The sequence below is a fragment of the Mastigoproctus giganteus genome, chromosome 8 (genome assembly GCF_048544385.1).
Source record: "Mastigoproctus giganteus isolate SK-2022 chromosome 8, ASM4854438v1, whole genome shotgun sequence".
In the NCBI taxonomy this organism is placed as follows: domain Eukaryota; kingdom Metazoa; phylum Arthropoda; class Arachnida; order Uropygi; family Thelyphonidae; genus Mastigoproctus; species Mastigoproctus giganteus.
In genome coordinates, this window is record NC_143582.1 from 77,471,908 (window position 1) to 77,490,906 (window position 18,999).

An 18,999-nucleotide genomic window follows, 5' to 3' on the forward strand; every position below is an offset into this window, starting at 1 on the left:
TTGTATGAAATTATTCACAGACAAAGGGTAGTAAATATTTTAAAATATATCTCAATGTAAACAAAATATCCTATGCATCACTATCCAAAAACAAGGTAACTAAAAATATTAGTGATTCTAACATCCATATGATGTTTCTTCACCCCACCACTCATTTCTCTCTTTTGTTTCTCCACTTTATTTTTTATCTTATGTAGCTGTTTTCTAATTTTCTACTTCTTGTGCAGTGTCTTGTACAACTGTTCTGCAGTGTCTTGTACATCTGACTTTCACATGGCAAGAGTTTTCTCCAAATAACATACAACAATTCTGCAACTTTCTTCCTTCCTGTCTATTTATGTTTGAAGATATAACCCATTTGGATCTTTTTATTTTTTTGTGCTTACACAACTTAGGAGGTATCCAAACAAAAGGTGATACCTTTTGTTTGGGTGTTAAGTAATGTCATGCTCTTCACAAAATATATAAACTAAATAATCTAATTTTCCAACAATTCAATATAAATTTACCCTTACTCATTTCAACTTTGCTTCAAATCTAATATTCTATTTATGTCTTCAAGTCACACATTTAGAAGTCAAATGTACTCTTATAACAATTCTTCCGCTGTTGAATATCTGCCTTCTATTTGTCATATAAATCATACAAACTTTTTTTTTAAATTTTGGTGCAAAATTAATGTTTTTTAAATAATTACAAAAATATAATACTGCATATCATGGAACAGGATAAAGTTAAAGTAGTCATAGATGCTATAGTTTGCTGGAGATTTATATTCAGAACAAGCACACTTTTGGCTTCGATGAGTAAATAAGGCAGATGATTTGGCTTGAAAACAAGCCTTCAAAATCTCTGTAATGTCCTGATCGTTTGGCAAAAGGCAATTAGATATGCAAATATATGTAGGGGGAGGGGTACAGAAAATTTTCAGAAATGCAAGAATCACAAGAAAACTACATTAAATGCAAAAGAACTATGGGGGGAAATATGGACTAAAAGATTAACAGTGGCCACAGGCAGAGGCAAAAGTGATTCTTGCACTGCTTCTATTGGAATGAGAAGCAGCCTGGAAAGCAAGTTGCTGGAGATTTCCAGGACTGCTGGGAGTCATAGGGTAAATAAGAGTAGGAACAGGTGCATGTACACCAATGCTAGAAGTATAGTTAATAACATTGATGAGTTTGAAGTGCTGGTCAAGACATGAAACGTGGATATTGTTGGGATATCACAGCCATTGGTGTCACACAGATATAAGCAGTGCAGAATTGAAATTTGGGGAGTACAATGTGTACAGAAAGAATAGACAGGACAGGAAGGGAGGAGGGGTTATGCAGTTAGTTAAGGGACCCAAAATCTAAGAAAGTGCATCCAATTGACATTGGTGGACAAATGCAATGTTGAGTCAGTGTGGTGTGACATAAGCACTGGGAAAGGGAAAATGAGAGTGGGTGTGTGTTATAGGCCAAATGAATCTGATGAGTACAATGAGTAATTGTGGAGAGAAATAGAGTGGGCCAGTAAATTAGAATGTCTTATAATAGGGGATTTTAACTTTCCAGATATTAGTGACTCGTACAATAGCAAGACTTTTGTAGTTTTATTGGATGACTGTTTTCTACAGCAAAGTATTCGAGAGGCAACCAGAGGGAGTAAATACTCTTGATCTGATTATCAGCAGTGATTATTCATACATTAAGAATTTGCAGATAAAGAACCACTGGGTGGCAATGATCGCATTGTACTGATGTGGGATTTACTTAAACATGTAACTACCATCAAGGGTAAAGGGAAGGGCTTTTGCTTTCGTACAGGTGACTACAGTAGTCTCAGGCAGTTTTTAAATTCTATACAGTGGGATCAACTGATGATGTTACCAATGGTGAATTCTAAATGGGAAGCCTTAATCTTGGAGGCTCCTAGGCTTTTCATACCAACTAATAAATACTGTTCAAGGTTTAGGCAGAGAAGAAAAATGAAAAAAGAAAAATGCATGGGATGCATATAAATTATCAGGCGACGTGGAAGTCTACAGCAGATATAAGCTAGTATGTAATCAAGTCTCAGAGGAGTTTAGGCAGGTGAAGGAAGATTATGAGAAATCTTTGGCAAAGGAGGAAAAGAAAAATAGCAAAGAATTCTTTACTTATGTAAACTCTAGAAGGAAAGAGATGAATGAGAGTAAATTCTAGAAGGAAAGAGATGAGTCCACTTAACACAGATGGTTTGACTATTGATGATCATGCTCAGGTAGTTGGAAACTAAATGAGTATTTTGCATCTACATTCACACACAAGCATTTATTCAAGGAGGGGAATGCCAGAAACTTAACAAACTCTAACAGGCAGCTAAGTGATTTTGTAATAAATGAGAGCAAAGTGGAAGAGAAATTTAACTTCCTTATAAGTTAAATATAAGGAAGGTACTTGGGGTGGATGGGATCTGTACAATTATATTAAAGGAGGCAGCAAAGGAAGTAAGCAAACCCTTAGCCATAATTATTTGAGCTTCCTTAGACTAAGAGGAGGTCCCCATGGACTGGAGGTATGTAAATGTATTCCCAATTCACAAAGGGGGTTCAAAAGGGGACATAAGTAACTATAGACCTGTTAGTTTAACTTCTATTCCAAGGAAAATAAGAGTCACTGGTTAAAGATGCATTACAGGATCATCTAACAAAACTGCAGTAGTAGTTAAGACACAGCATGGGTTTGTTAAAAGGAGGTCTTCTCTGACCAAATTAATTTCATACTATGATGTAGTCACAAAGGAAGTGGATGCAAAAATTAATTCTGATACCATATACTTGGATTTCAGGAAAGCTTTTGATACTATTGCACATGGAGAGTGCTGTAAAATTGGAGCGGTATGGTATTAAGAGCAAGTTGCTTCAATGGATAAAGGGATGGTGAGTGCGAGATGATAGAGTGTGGTAATTGATGGACACTGATCTTCATGGACTAATGTTATTAGTGGATTTCCCCAGGGTTTGGTGCTGGGCCCATTGTTGTTTTGTGTATTCATCAATGATATTGATGAAGGTATATCAGGCTTTGTGTCAAAATTTGCAGATGATACAAAGGTTGGCAGGATTGTTAATGACAGTAAAGACAACTGGATCTAGATAAGTTGGGCAAATGGGCTGAGAAGTGACAACTAAAGTTTAACGTTGACAAATGCAAAGTACTGCATATGGGTAGCAGTAACCCAAGAGAAACATACCAACTATGTGGTATTACACTCGGGGAAGTGGAGAGTGAAAAAGACTGGGGGTAATTGTGCAGTCAGATATGAAGTTTGCTGAGCAGTGCAGATGGGCTTCCAGATAAGGTCATGGAGTCTTGTCAATGATATATAGGAATTTTGCTAGCAGGGAAAAGAAGGTGATTATCCCATTGTACAAGGCAATGGTCAGGCCACACCTTCAGTACTGTGTACAGGTATGGAGGCCTCATTTTAGGAAGGATGTAGAGTTGCTAGAACAAGTACAAAGAAGGGCAGCATGATTGGTGAGGAAAACAAAGGGTGTGCTCTTACCAAGATAGGCTTAAGTTCTGCGAATTGCAGTGCCTGAAGACTAGGAACATGTGAGGCGATCTGATTGAGGTGTATAAGGCATTGAATGGGTTGAGCAAGCTCAATGCTGGTGGGATTCTTCCTCTTGCTCAGATTAAGAATCTGAAGGGGCACAGATTCAAACCGAGGAAAGACAGTTGTGCGGAAATTTGCCTTTAGCCAGCAGATAGTTGATTGCTGGAACAGACTTCCATCTCTTGTTGTGGCTGAGCTGGACAAGCATTTGGAGTGAATAGATGAGTGAAATGGGAGGGGGTTGTTTGTTTTTTTTTTTTTTTTGACTGATGCTGCATAAGCTTGCTTTCTTGTATCGTATGCCTCTACTAATGCTAATATCTGATCAATCCATTAAAATGATGCAAACTTCACAACAAATAGTATTATAATAGTCCAGGGTCTCAGGAATATGGTGCGGATTGTTTTTCTTAACAAAGCTCCAGAATATTGAAATATATATTCAAATAGCATAAACTTCATAGCATAACTTGTGGAGTGTCATTACTCCATTAGGATATAAGTTTAGTGTAGTATTTTTTATTATGTCCTTGTTTATATTCCGGCACGAACACCAGGTCAGTGGAGTTAACAACAAATCAATCAATACAAAAGTTAATCATATTTAGCAGTCACGGGCTTGAACCTTGGTCCACTCAAAGAGCGTGTGCTACTTCACTCATGCTCTAACCACTCGGCTGCATCATATTGAATTAGAAACGAAATCATGCCTCAGACCAAAGCAGCAAAGCAAAAAGCTCAGGGTAGTGGGAATGTTATGGCTTAGGGGGAGAACAGAGGGGGGGGGGGTCATGACCTTATGAAATGTACTGCTTATTTGATGTTTGTGGAGCTATCAGGAATGGGACATGATATTGCCAAGGGGGAAGTCATTGTGTGTGTGTGTGTGTGTGTGTGTGTGTGTGTGTGTGTGTGTGTGTGTGTGTGTGTGTGTGTGTGATGTAGAGTGTGAGGATGTGTTAGGCACCAACAGCATTATTAAGGGCCTTTATGAGAACTTGAAGAACAGGGTGGATGTCCTCAAAGAATTTAAACTGGGGGCCCATCAAGCTCTTATCAACACCAGAGCTAGCACATGATCATCAAAGAAACACAGCGGCAATCCCCGAGGTAGAATATGCTGGTCCCACAGGAGCTAGTTTTTGTCGGTAACTCTCATCAGGGAAACCAGAAATATACTGTGCAAGAAGGATACGGGTGGAATAGGACCAGGGTATATCTACCAGGGGTAAAGGTTGATGACATTTTTTTTTTTTTTTTTTTGGCTGATGCTGCATAAGCTCATACACTTGCTTTCTTGCATCACATGCCACTACTACTACTACTACTACTACTACATTGCAAAGCAGATATTATCTTTTAAGAGCACATGGCAAGGGTGATATGGTTGCACACATTGGCACAAATGACATTAAGAGTAGGAGATATTGCTGACTTCCTTCACGAGTACAGGTCAACATTCAAAAAAAAGTCATTAATTAAGGTTAATTTTGAAAGAGTCTGCAATTCTGCCTAGGCACGATAGGAAGAAGTATATGATGACAGCCTTGTCAATCAATTCAGCCTTGGAGAGACTGTGCAAGGCTCATGGGGTACAATTTTTCTCAGCATGGTCTGTGCATGTTATCAGGAGAGAATGATTCTACAGAAATGGGATACACTAAATAGAAAGGGTGCAAGAATATTTGTTGATACTATCGAGGCAGTGTTGGGTGGGTTGGAAAACTGCTAGTTTGGGGGGATACACAGACTAATAAAAAACAATAGCTGCAGGCAGAGGTGAAAGGGATTCTTGCACTACTTCTACTGGAAGGAGCAGAGGTCTAAAAAGCAAGGGGCGGGAGATTTCAAGTACTGCTGGGAGTCATGATGGAACAAGTAAATACAAAGGCTATGTTCAGATAACTAAGAGTAAGAACAGGTGATGTATACTTGAAAGTACACCAATACTACGTGTATAGTAAATAAATTTGATGAATTTGATGCTGGTCAAGACATCAAAGGCAGATATTGTTGGGATATCAGAGACGTGGTGTCAGACAAATATTAGGTATGCAGAATTTGAATTTGGAGAGCAAAATGTGTATAGAAAGGACAGACAAGATAAGAAGGGAGGAGAGGTTATGCTGCTAGTTAGGAAACACATAAAATCTAATGAAGTGCATCCAGTTCACATGGGTGGCCAGTGCAATGTTGAGTCAGTTTGATGTGACATAAGCAACGGGAAAGCAAAAATAAGACTAGGTATGTGTTATGGTCTAATGACTCTGATAAGTACAATGAACAACAGTACAGAGAAATAGAGTGGGTCAGTAAATCAGAATATCTTATAATGGTGGATTTTGAATTTCCAGATATTGACTGGAATTTGTGAGTTGGTCACTCGCATACTAGCAAAGTTTTTATGGATTTATTGGATGACTGTTTTCTAAAGCAGTATGTTCAAGAGGCAACCAGAGAGAGCAATGCTCTTGATCTAATTATCAACAATGATTATTCATTCATTAAGAATCTGCAGATAAAGGAACCACTAGGGGGCAGTGATCATAGTGTACTGATTTTGGATTTATTTAAAGATATAACTACAATCACAACTAAGAGGAAGGGTCTTTTCTTTCATAAAGGTGACTACAGTGGTCTCAGACAGTTTTTAAATTCTTTACAGTGGGACCAACTGATGGTGTTAACCACAGCAAATTCTAAGTGGGAAGCATTCAAAGAATTAACTGTGGAAGCTACTAGGCTTTTCATACCGATTAAGAAATATTGTTCAAGGTTTAGGCCTAAATGGATGTCACTAGAACTAATGAGATTCGTGGCAGAGAAGAAAAATTCACAGGATGCATATAAATTATCAGGTGACACAGAAGCCTATGGTAGATATAAGCTAGATTGTAATCAAGTCACCATGGAGATTAGGCAAGCAAAGGCATATTACGAGAAATCTCTGCCAAAGGATACTAAGAAAAACGGCAAGGACTTCTTTAATTATAAACTCTAAAAGGAAGAGAATGAATCAGAGTGATCCACTTGATATCGATGGGTCGACTGTTGATGATCCTGCTCAGATAGCTGATAATCTGAATGAGTATTTTGCATCTACATTCACACAGGATGAATTCTTTAGGGAGGCAAAGGACAGAAACTTATTAAACTCTAACAGGGAGCTTAATGATTTTGTAATAACTGAGAGCAAAGTGGAGGAGAAATTGTTGAAGTTAAACAGAGGAAAGGCACCTGAAGTGGATGGGATCTATCCAGTTATATTAAAAGATGTGGTAAAGGAAGTAAGCAAACCCTTGGCCATAATTATGAGAGCATCCTTTGATTTGGGGAGGTCCCAGATTGGAGATGTGCATATGTATCCCCAATTCAAAAAGGGAGATCAAAGTGTGATATGAGTAATTATAGACTTGTTAGTTTATCTTCTGTTCTGGGTAAAATAATGGAGTCGCCAGTTAAAGAAGGATTGCAGGGTCATCTAGACAAGACTGCACTTTTAGTTCAGACTGAGCATGGGTTTGTTAAGGGGAAATCTTGCCCGACCAATTTGTTTGGATACTAAAATGTGGTCACAGAAGAACTGGATGGAAAATATAAATTTCATATAATATACTTGGATTTCAGGAAAGCTTTTGATACTGTTGCACAAACTTCAGCAGTATGGCATTAAGGGCAAGTTGCTGCTACCGATAAAGGGATGGTTGAGTGAGAGAAGACAGAGAGTGAATGAATGAAGTGCAACCAGTTGACACAGATGAACAGTGCAATCTTGGATCAGTTTAGTGTAACATAAGCACTGGGAAATCAAAAATGAGAGTAGGAGTGTGTTATAGGCCTAATCACTGTAATGAGTACAACAAACAATTGTACAGAGAAATAGAATGGGTCAGTAAATCAGATTGTATTTTAAAATGGGGGATTTTAACTTCCCAAATACTGACTGAGGCGTGTAGGTTGGATACTCGCACCATTAGAAAGACTTTTGTGGATTTATTGGATGACTGTTTTCTGCAGCAGCATGTTCAAGAGGCAACCAGACTGGGTAATCTGATCTGGTTATCAGCAGTGATTATTTGTGCATTAAGAATTTGCAGATAAAGGAACCACTAGGTGGCAGTGATCACAGTCTACTGATGTGGAATTTATAAAAGATATAATTACCATCAGGGGTAAAGGGAAGGGTTTTTGCTTCAGTAAAGGTGACTACAGTGGTCTCAGACAGTGTTTAAATTCTGTATAGTGGGAACAACTGATGATGTTACCAACAAAAAATTCTAAATGGGAAGCATTCAAGGAATTAATCATGGAAGCTACTAGACATTTCATACCAATTAAGAAATACTGTTCAAGGTTTAGGCCTAAATGGATGTCAGATGAAATAATGAGACTCGTGGCAGAGAATACAAATGCATGGGATGCATATAAATTATCAGGCGACACAGAAGCCTATGGAAAATATAAGCAAGTCTGTAATCAAGTCACAAAAGAGATTAGGCAAGTGAAGGCAGATTATGAGAAATCTTTGGCAAAGGATGTTAAGAAAAACAGCAAAGACTTCTTTACTTAGATAAACTCTAGAAGGAAGGGGATGAATCAGATTGGTTCACTTGATATTGATGGTTCGACTGTTGATGATCCTGCTTAGATAGCTGAAAAACTGAATGAGTATTTCGCATCTATATTCACACGTGAGGAATTCTTTGGGGAAGTGAAGGCCAGAAGCTTATTAAACTCTAACAGAGAGCTTAATGATTTTGTAGTAACTGAGAACAAAGTGAGGAGACATTGTTGAAGTTAAACAGAGCAAATGGAGTGGATGGGATCTATACAGTTATGCGGGAAAGGAAGTAAGCAAACCCATACCCATAATTATGAGAGCATCCTTGGACTCAGAAGCCCCCCCACAGACTGGAGATGAGCAAATGTATCCCCAATTCACAAAGGCGGATCAAAAGGTGACAGAAGTAATTACAGAACTGCTAGTTTAGCTTCTGTTGTGAAAAAAATAATGGAGTCACTGGGTAAAGAAGCATTGCAGGATCATCTAGACAAGACTGCAATAATAATTCAGCCACAGCATGGATTTGTAAAGGGAAAATCTTGTCTGACAAATTTGATTGGATACTATGATGTGGTTACAAAGGAACTGGATGCAAAAAATAATTTTGATATCATATACTTGGTTTTCAGGAAAGCTTTTGATACTGTTGTGCATGGAAGACTACTGTACAAATTAGAGCATTATGGTATTAAGGGAAAATTGCTATAATGGATAAAAGGGTGGTTAAGTGGGAGAAGACAGAGAGTAGTAATCAATGGATGTACTCTTTGTGGAATAATGTTATTAGTGGAGTCTCCCAGGGTTCAGCGTTTGGCCCACTGTTGTTTTGTATATTTATCAATAATACTGATGAAGGTATATCAGGCTTAATGTCCAAGTATGCTGATGATACAAAGTTTGGCACGGTTATTAATGACAGTAATGGCAGTGTGCTACTGCAACAGGATCTAGAAAAGTTGGGCAGATGGGCTGAGAAGTGGCAACTGAAGTTTAACATTAACAAATGCAAAGTACTGCATATGGGTAGAAGTAACCCCAGAGAAACGTACCAATTGTGTGGTACGACACTTAGGGTGGTAGAAAATGAAAAAGACCTGGAAGTAATTGTGTAGTCAGATATGAAGTTTTCGAAGTAATGCAGACAGGCTGCCAGAGCAGATAATGGGGTATTGTCAATGATATACAGGAATTTTGCTAGTAGGGAAAAGTACGTGACTATCCCTTTGTATAAGGCAATGGTCAGGCCACACCTTGAGCATTATGTACAGGTCTGTAGGCCTCATTTTAGGAAGGATGTAGAGTTGTTAGAATGAGTACAAAGAATGGCAATGACATTGGCGAGGGGAACAAAGAGGTAATCTTACCAAGATAGGCTTAAGTTCTGCAAATTGCAGCGCCTGGAGACTAGGTACATGGGAGGTGATCTGATTGAGGTGTATAAGGTCTTGAGCGGGTTGAGCAAGCTCAATGCTGATGGGATTCTTTCGCTTGCTCAGATTACAAACCTGAGGGGGCATAAATTAAAATTGAATTTCTTACACTATGGATAATAAGAACAACTGATACCTTTATAACAGCCTTTTTATCAAAAAGTAATTATTTCCTCACTACATAAATCTTAGCGTAGTGAAGCAGGTGAAATCAAATGGAAACCAAAACTCTATGGAAAATTACAAGGGTGATGTACACTTTTTTACATGAATACAAAATCATAAAATATTCTTTTAGGGCTATACTTATTCAATTAAAAAATGATTAATGATATACAGGGTGTATCAGAAGTTTGCTCCCACAGAAAATATATGCAGCATTTTCTTAGTTACCAAAACACACATCTAACATCTGTTTACGTATTTCAGGAACTGAAATACACTGATGGCTTTCTACTTTTTTTCTATATGGATACCTATAAGGAAAAAAGTCTGTGGTTTATAGCCTAAAACCAAAAAATATTGCAGCACTGAAGGAAAGCATTTGGAATGCATGCACTCAGATCTGTGCTTCTGTCTTCATTCATGACAACATTCAAGCAAACATTTATACAAGAATTCACATATGTATAGATATTAATGGCAATCAATCTGAATAATAATTAAATTAGTAGACAGTTTCATTTTACCTATTTTACCATCAGAAACATGCTCTAAATCAAAAACAAATACGTTGAAGAATATCAAAACACACACACACACACACACACACACACACACACACACACACACACACACAATTTAGTAAAGAAAACCAACAATCAGGATATCAAAAATCAAAATGCTCCAGTCAAAATGCCAAGAGAACAAAATGCTCACAGTCCAAATGACAACAGATCAAAATGTGGACAGGGTCAGGACACCAATCTAAAACAACAGACTATTCAAAATGTGAACAATTTATAACAGGTTATAGTCCAACCAGTATCACTGTTTTTCATTTTTTTTTTATTGGGGAGATATAATTTTAAAAATTACTAATTTTATATAGTAGAAATGCTTAAAGCCAGCCGATAAGGATTTTAAAATTCCTAATGAGTTCAGTTATGTGACTGTAACTAATGATGAAAAATAAATATTGTATTGCAATATTTATCCTTATTATTAATAATTAATAATTAATTATTATTAATTAATTAATTAATAATAAGATATCGTATTGATAATAAGATATCGTATTAATAACAAGGATAATAATTAATTATTATTATCCTTGCATCCTCTGCTCATCTGTGTGTACATCCCTTCTGATGCTCAATCATAATTTTTTGGTGATCCAAGTGGCCTGATATTTTCAGTTATGCAGTTGGTCAGGATCTTGTACACTGTTGGGAGACAGGTGATTGGTCTGTACTCTGCCAGGTTACTAGCGTCTTTGTCCATAGCCTTCAGATAGCTGATTCTTTGAGTCAGAGACTGTGAAATTGTGTCAGGGTGCTTTATCATATGGGTGAACTGCTCCACTATGTGCCTCTGTGTGCAGCTGAATTTCTTGTACCAATAGTTGTGGATGTTATCTACTCCTGGGGTTCACCAGTTGTGGGACTTCCTGATAGCCTGTTGTACTTCTTCCTCCAGAATCTCCCAATCCATCATCTCTTGTATGTCCTTAGTTTTCTTCCGTTCTAGGTCTATCTAGGATTCGTGGCCATTATGGTTAACTTTGCTGATTCACAGATTATCGCAGAGCTCCTCAAGTGCCTTCTGGTCAGGTGGTCCACTGACTTCCATATTGCCTTGTCCAAGTTCCTGTAGAAGGCTCCCGGGTTTTCATCAAATATCTGGTTGTCTGTTTTCCTCTGGGCACTCTCCTTATATCGGTAAATTCTCTTTACTGAGTGCAAGAGGTTCTGCTTGAGGGTGTCCAAGTATTCTTCGATCCTCTGATTATACGTCTTGTGTTTGCTGTAGATGTCATCTTTCTTGAGGATAGTCTTCACTTTTCTGATCAACATCTTACTTCTGTTGACCTCTTGATAGTGGGTCAGTTGGCCTATCTTCACTCTTAGCTCTTCTATCTTCTGCTGCCTTCTCTCCCAGTCTGGTGGTGCCTTGTCTTTGCATTTTGTTTTCTTTCGTCTCTGGTTTCTCTTCCGTTCATCCTGGTGGCTGCTACAGTGGCACAGTAAATGGCTGTACAGATGTTATCAAGTGTTACTCTGTTGTTGTGGTTATCTGGTATTATTGATTGAGGTGGTCTGTGACTTGTCAGAAGATGCTGTTGGGTCTCTGTATCAGTATGGGTCTTTGTGTGATCCATTCCCTCAAATTGTGCCATGGCCTTCTTCCATTCTTCCTCTATTCTGAATATCGTGACCTCATCTGCACTGAGTTTTAGTTCTTGCACTTGCTGTTCCTCTTCCTCCTGCAGTTCTGATCAGGTTGTGCTCATATTCTTTGTCTTTTGTAGTTGGTTGCTCACATCCTGCTTGATTTTTTTCCAAGACTGCAAGATCTATCAGATTCTTTGTGATGATAGTCCATCCTCAGTCTGCTATTTGCTGTCCAGTGACCTGTACAGGTGTCTACAGGGATGGGATACACTTAAATAGAAAGGGTGCAAGAACGTTTGCTGATGCTATCGAGGCAGTGTTAGGTGGGTCGGAAAACTGCTAGATTGGGGGGATACAAGGACTAATAGATTAACAGTAGCCACTGGCAGAGGAGAAAGTGATTCTTGCACTGCTTCTATTGGAATGAGCAGCAGCCTGGAAAATAAGATGCAGGATATTTCAGAGACTGCTGGGAATCATGGGGGTACAAGTAAACACATGGGTTGTGTTAGGGTGGCTAAGAGGAAGAGCAGGTGCATGTATACTTGTGTGTACACCAATGCTAGGAGTTTAGTAAATAAATTTGATGAATTTGAGGTATTGCTCAAAACATTAAAGGCAGATATTGTTGGGATTTCAGAGACGTGGTGTCACACAGATATAAGGAATGCAGAACTGGAATTTGGGGAGTACAATATCTACAGAAAGGATAGACAGGATAGGAAGGGAGGAGGGGTTATGCTATTAGTTAAGAAACACATAAAATCCAAGGAAGTGAAGCCAGTCGACATCGCTGGACAGTGCAGTGTCGAGTCAGTTTGGTGTGACAAAAGCATTGGGAGATCAAAATTGAGAGTAGGAGTGTGTTACAGGCCTAATGACTCTGATGAGTATAATAAGAAACTGTACAGAGAAATAGAGTGGGCCAGTAAATCAGAGAGTCTTATAATGGGGGATTTTAATTTCCCAGATATTGACTGGAATTTGGGGGCTGGTCACTCACACACTAGCAAGGCTTTTGTGGATTTATTGGATGATTGTTTTCTACATCAGCATGTTCGGGAGGCAACTAGAGGGAGTAATACGCTTGATTTGATTATCAGTAGTGATTCTTCATGCATTAAGAATCTGCAGATAAATGAACCACTAGATGGCAGTGATCACAGTGTTCTGAAGTGGGTTACTCAAAGAGGTAACTACCATTAGGGGTAAAGGGAAGGGGTATTGCTTTCGTAAAGGCGACTACGATGGACTGAGACAGTATTTAAATTCTATACAGTGGGATCAACTGATGATGTTACCAACAGCAAATTCAAAATGGGAAACATTCAAAGAACTTATATTGCAAGCTACTAGGCTTTACATACCAACTAAGAAATATTGTTCAAGGTTTAGGCCTAAATGGATGTTAGATGAACTAATGAGGCATATGGCAAAGAAGAAAAATGCATGGGATACATACAAATTAACACATGACACAGAAGCCTATGATAGATACAAGTTGATCTGTAACCAAGTTACAAAGGAGGTTAGGCAGGCGAAGGCAGATTACGAGAGATCCTTGGCAAGGGATGCAAAGAAAAACAGCAAAGAGTTCTTTACTTATGTAAACTCTAGAAGGAAGGGGATGAATCAGATTGGTCCACTTGATATCGATGAGTCAACTGTTGATGACCCTGCTCAGGTAGCTAACAAACTAAATGAATATTTTGCATCGACATTCACCCATGAGGAGTTATTCAGCGAGGGGAATGCCAGAGGTGTATTCAACTCTAGCAGTAAGCTAGAGAATCGTGTAATAACTGAGAGTAAAGTGGAGGAGAAATTGTTGAAGATAAACACAAGAAAGGTACCTGGGGTGGATGGGATCTATCCAGTTATATTAAAGGAGGCAGCAAAGGAAGTAAGCAAACCCTTAGCCATAATTATGAGAGCTTCCTTGGACTCAGGGGAGGTACCCATGGACTGGAGATGTGCAAATGTGACCCCAATTCACAAGGGAGGATCAAAGGCTGACACAAGTAAGTATAGACCTGTGAGTTTAACTTCTGTTCCCGGAAAATTAATGGAGGCACTGGTTAAAGAAGCACTGCAGGATCATCTAGACAAGACTTCAGTTATAGCTCGGACACAGCATGGTTTTGTTAAGGGGAAGTCTTGCCTGACCAATTTGATTGGATACTATGATGCAGTCACAAAAGAACTGGATGCAGGGAATAACTTTGATATTATATACTTGGATCTTAAAAAGGCTTTTGATACTGTTGCACATGGAAGACTGCTGCACAAATTGGAGCAGTGTGGCATTGGGGGCAAATTGCTGCTATGGATAAAGGGGTGGTTGAGGGGGAGAAGACAGAGAGTGGTAATCAATGGACACTGCTCATCGTGGACTAATGTTATTAGTGGAGTCCCTCAGGGTTCAGTATTGGGTCCTTTATTGTTCACTGTATTTATAAATGATATTGATGATGGTATATCAAGCTTAATGTCCAAGTTTGCAGACGATACGAGGGTTGGCAGGGTTGTCAAGGACACTACTGACACTATGCTGCTGCAACAGGATCTGGAAAGGTTGAGCAGATGGGATGAGAGGTGGCAAATGAAGTTTTACATTGACAAATGTAAAGTACTACATATGGGAAACAGCAACCCCAGAGAAGGTACTACACTGACAGTGTGGTAGAGAATGAAACTCTGTGGTACTACACTGACAGTGGTAGAGAATGAAAGGGACCTGGGGGTGGTTGTGCAGGCAGATATGAAGTTCTCTGAGCAGTGCAGATGGGCTGCAAGAGTAGCTCATGGTGTATTGTCAATGATACATAGGAATTTTTCTAGCAGGGATAAGGAGGTGATTATTCCCTTGTATAAGGCAATGGTCAGGCCACACCTAGAGTACTGTATACAGGCCTGGAGGCCTCATTTCAAGAAGAATGTAGAGCTGCTGGAACGAGTACAGAGAAGGGCAACAAGATTAGTGAATGGAACAAAGGGGTGCTCTTACGAAGAAAGGTTTAAGCTTTGCGAATTACAGTGTCTGCAGACTAGTCACCAGTGAGGTGATCTGATAGAGGTGTACAAAGCCTTGAATGGTTTGAGCATGCTCAATGCTGATGGGATTCTTCCTCTTGCTCAGAATAATCACCTGAGAGTGCATAAATTCAAATTGAGGAAAGACAGATGTAGGATAGATGTGCGGAAATTTGCCTTTAGCCAGCGGGTGGTTGGTAGGTGGAACAGACTTCCATCCCTTGTCGTGGAAGTTGATAGCCTAAATAAGTTCAAAGCTCAGCTGGACAGGTATTTCGAACGAACAGAGGGGTGAAGTGGAAGTGGTTATTTTTTATTTATTTATTTTACTTTATTTTTTTTTTTGGCTGATGCTGCATAAGCTTGCTTTCTTGCATCAAATGCCTCTACTAATGCTAATGCTAATGTCAGTCTCTGACTTCATTACTTCGTAGTATGCTTGCATGACGAGCATATTCCTTTCGATGCTCCACTATGTGCATTGGCTTTTTATTCCTTCCTGAGTGGTCACCAGAACAGCTGCACAGGAAACACTTTCAGTTGGTTGGGCTGAATGGTCTTGCCCTTCCCATGTGGAAGCCATATGGGGGGGGGAAAGCACCACTTGTTCCACTATCTTCATTGGGAGATTATTTCCAACTTTTTGAACTGACCACTCTGCCAAAGGCCTGAATGCAAGTGATTTTATCCTGCAACACTCAATGCAGTATGTTCAATATTTCTACTTCTCGTCTTTCCAGCTATGGAGGTGGATCTGTTTAGCTTTGGCTTTTGCATCCAGTGGTGGTTTATAGTTATTGGGAGTGACACTAGATGGCATCACTCTCTCTCTTTCTCTGTCTCAGCCATCACTTTGACTTTTGAGGAGGTTAGTCCAATGAAGCGACTTCTGTGATTTTTTTCCCTTTTTTCTCCCATGCGATTTTTTATTTTTCGTATCAGGATTTTAACTCTGGTCCCTCACATTGGTGGTCCGGCATTGTAAGCTGCCAAAATCTTAACTGGTTCCCCATTAAACATTCTGATTTAAGGGATATTATTATTATTATTAGCCATATGATGCAAGGAAACCCAAGGCTTATGCTGCACCAACCAAAAAAAAATTCCTGCATTACCCTGAGAGAGAGAGAGAGAGAGAGAGAGAGAGAGAGAGAGAGAGAGAGAGAGAGAGTCGGAAGTAGAAGGGAATGAAATGAAGAAGATATAAAGAAGAGATGTAGGAGTAAGAAAACCATAGTAATGTTTAAGAAAGACATGCCTACCATGCTTGTTTTATGAAATATTACACACAAGCTATTTAGGTTATTAAAAATAAAAAATGTAATATAATCATGTTGAAGTATACAATGCAATAAACAATATTTTAAAGAATACTGGGGACTCCTGTTAGTAAAATAATACAGTAGATGTTTGTCTCGTGTCACAATGAACTTGAATGCATAACGCAGCCTGAGACAAATAAGAAGTGCACATGCATAGTAACATAAATCTTGACCTATCTGTTATAGAAATGGCTCTTTAACTACTAGAAATTCGTGATCCTTTACATTTGAAGGTTATTTTATAAATAATATTATTTTCTATACTGTTTTATAAGATTAAGATTATTCAGTTTTGAGATCATGTTATAACATTTATTTGCACAAAACATTTTCAACAACCAGTTCGTCTGAACTGGCTCCAGCTCATCACTGCACTGGGCTAATCGCATCCTTATTATTATTATTACAGTCAGTTCTGCTATAATGCAGTACATGCGTTCCTAAAAATCACCGCATTATGGTATTTTGCACATTAAAAACAACAAGGCTTATGGGAAAAATAGGGATGGGGGCAGAGCACTAAAAAAAATGTTCAGTCCGGTAAGTAAAACACTAAAAAAATTTGGAAACCCAATAAAATTGCTAACAGAGGTTTAAACATCTTAAATTTCTAATAAATAAAAAATATGACAGTAAATATAGCACTTTACCTTGACAAAATATGAAGTTTGCTTGATTGATATTTCTGTTCACTGACATTTTCTTTTTTTTTTGGATTGTAAAATTTAAAACAGTTAGATAGTATGAATCAGAGCTGTAATACTCAATATGTTCTACGTTGATAATAATATTAGTAAATTAATAAGAGGAGTTTACCTCAATATAGTACGTGGAACACTTCCGTATGATACCCTCCAGAAATTAAAACGGAAAAGACGAAAAAATCGACAACTTACCGGTACATTAAAGTAAAATATAAATAATTAAAGTAAAATATAAATAATTAAATAATCAATTTAACACAATTCAAAATCAATTCAAAACCATTAAAATTCAAATTAACGCAATTAAAAGAATCTAACGAAAATATTCAAAACGATTTTCCTTCCTGAAGCTGACAATGCTTTTCGACCGACTGTCGTGATCACAGGAATGAAAATTACCGAATCAGGCTAAACCTGCAACTTAAATAGTGATTATGTGTCTTCGCGCATGCGCGTAAAGGTCCACGCATCGGAGATCAAATATGGCCGCCGAACATTAACAGAATTCTCGTGTAATTTAATTTCAACGGTTTCTGCAATTAATAGTCGTGTATAATTACGTTGAACGTTAAGTATTTTGGCCTCGTTAAATAAAAAAGTATGTTTTTCGTTAATGGCATGAAAGGCTAATTCTGACGCTGCTGAACGAGAAGCACGAACAGAGGCTTCGTGTTGATTTACACGGATATTAAGAGAAAACCGCGTGGAACCCTGATAAGACGAGTCGCAATCACCGCAAGAAATGTTGTATACTAGATCATTAATTTGTGTTGCGAACGCCGAAAGAACCGAGCGATTGTTCAGTATAGTGTGTAACTTCCGTATAGGCCTAGCTATAATTTTAAATTCGGTATCTTTAAAGATTTCCGATTCGACCTATTGTTTCCTACAGGAACTCGGCATTTTCAGCCTTAGCCACACATGTATATAACATTATAAAACCTTTTAGACAGGTTATACAATTTGGGATTAAGAATTACGATACATTATTTAATAATCTTAAAGACTGTAGACTCGGCGACAATGACAATTTATTCTCATTAGATGTTACATCATTATATACGAATGTAAACGTTGAATACACATTAGATATTATTTGGGATATGTTAAATAAAAACTCGACACCGATTAATTATACGAAGCTGCCTATAAAGGAGATTTTTCACTTAATTAAACTATTAGTTGAGGCTAACTACATCACCTTTCGAGACAAGGTGTACAAACAAATTTTTGGATTACCAATGGGTTTGAGCCTGAGTGGCTTAATGTCAGAGATCTATCTCTCAACGATTGAGCAGATACATTTGACACCTTTTCGTCCCCGTATCACATACTATGGGAGGTATTTAGACGATGTTCTAGTTATTACCGATAGTAGTACTATCCAAGATATTTTACATTCGTTTAACAATATTCATTCTAGACTCAAATTTACACTGGAAAGGGAAGATACGGATACTAAGTCATTAAACTTTCTAAATTTCACGCTTACCCGGGACTCGAACAAAATACAATTTAGCATCTATCGAAAACCCACAAACACCGGTATGCTTCTACATTATAATAGCTACCACCCGTTCACCTACAAAAGATCGATTATCTTTAATCAATTTCTAAATGCCTATAAATATTCAACGACGGATTCTGCTTTAGACTCAGAAATACAAATATTAACTAGCAGATTCTTGAACAGGGGTTATCCCATTAACACAATAAATCGAATTAGGGTACAAGCTAAGGATAGGATACAAAATACTGCACCAATCAACAATAGTAATATCAAAAAATACTTTATTTCTGTCCCATATGTTGAACAGTGGCACAAACAGCTTAACAGATTCTTTAAAGATACCGAATTTAAAATTATAGCTAGGCCTATACGGAAGTTACACACTATACTGAACAATCGCTCGGTTCTTTCGGCGTTCGCAACACAAATTAATGATCTAGTATACAACATTTCTTGCGGTGATTGCGACTCGTCTTATCAGGGTTCCACGCGGTTTTCTCTTAATATCCGTGTAA

General features: G+C 38.2%; 1 protein-coding gene across 1 annotated transcript in view; it reads right to left on the reverse strand.

Moving 5' to 3' along the window:
* The window catches only part of LOC150081652 (long-chain-fatty-acid--CoA ligase 1-like), a 216,281-nt gene that overhangs the window by 135,991 nt on the left and 61,291 nt on the right, over positions 1–18,999 (reverse strand). The window lies entirely within an intron of this gene.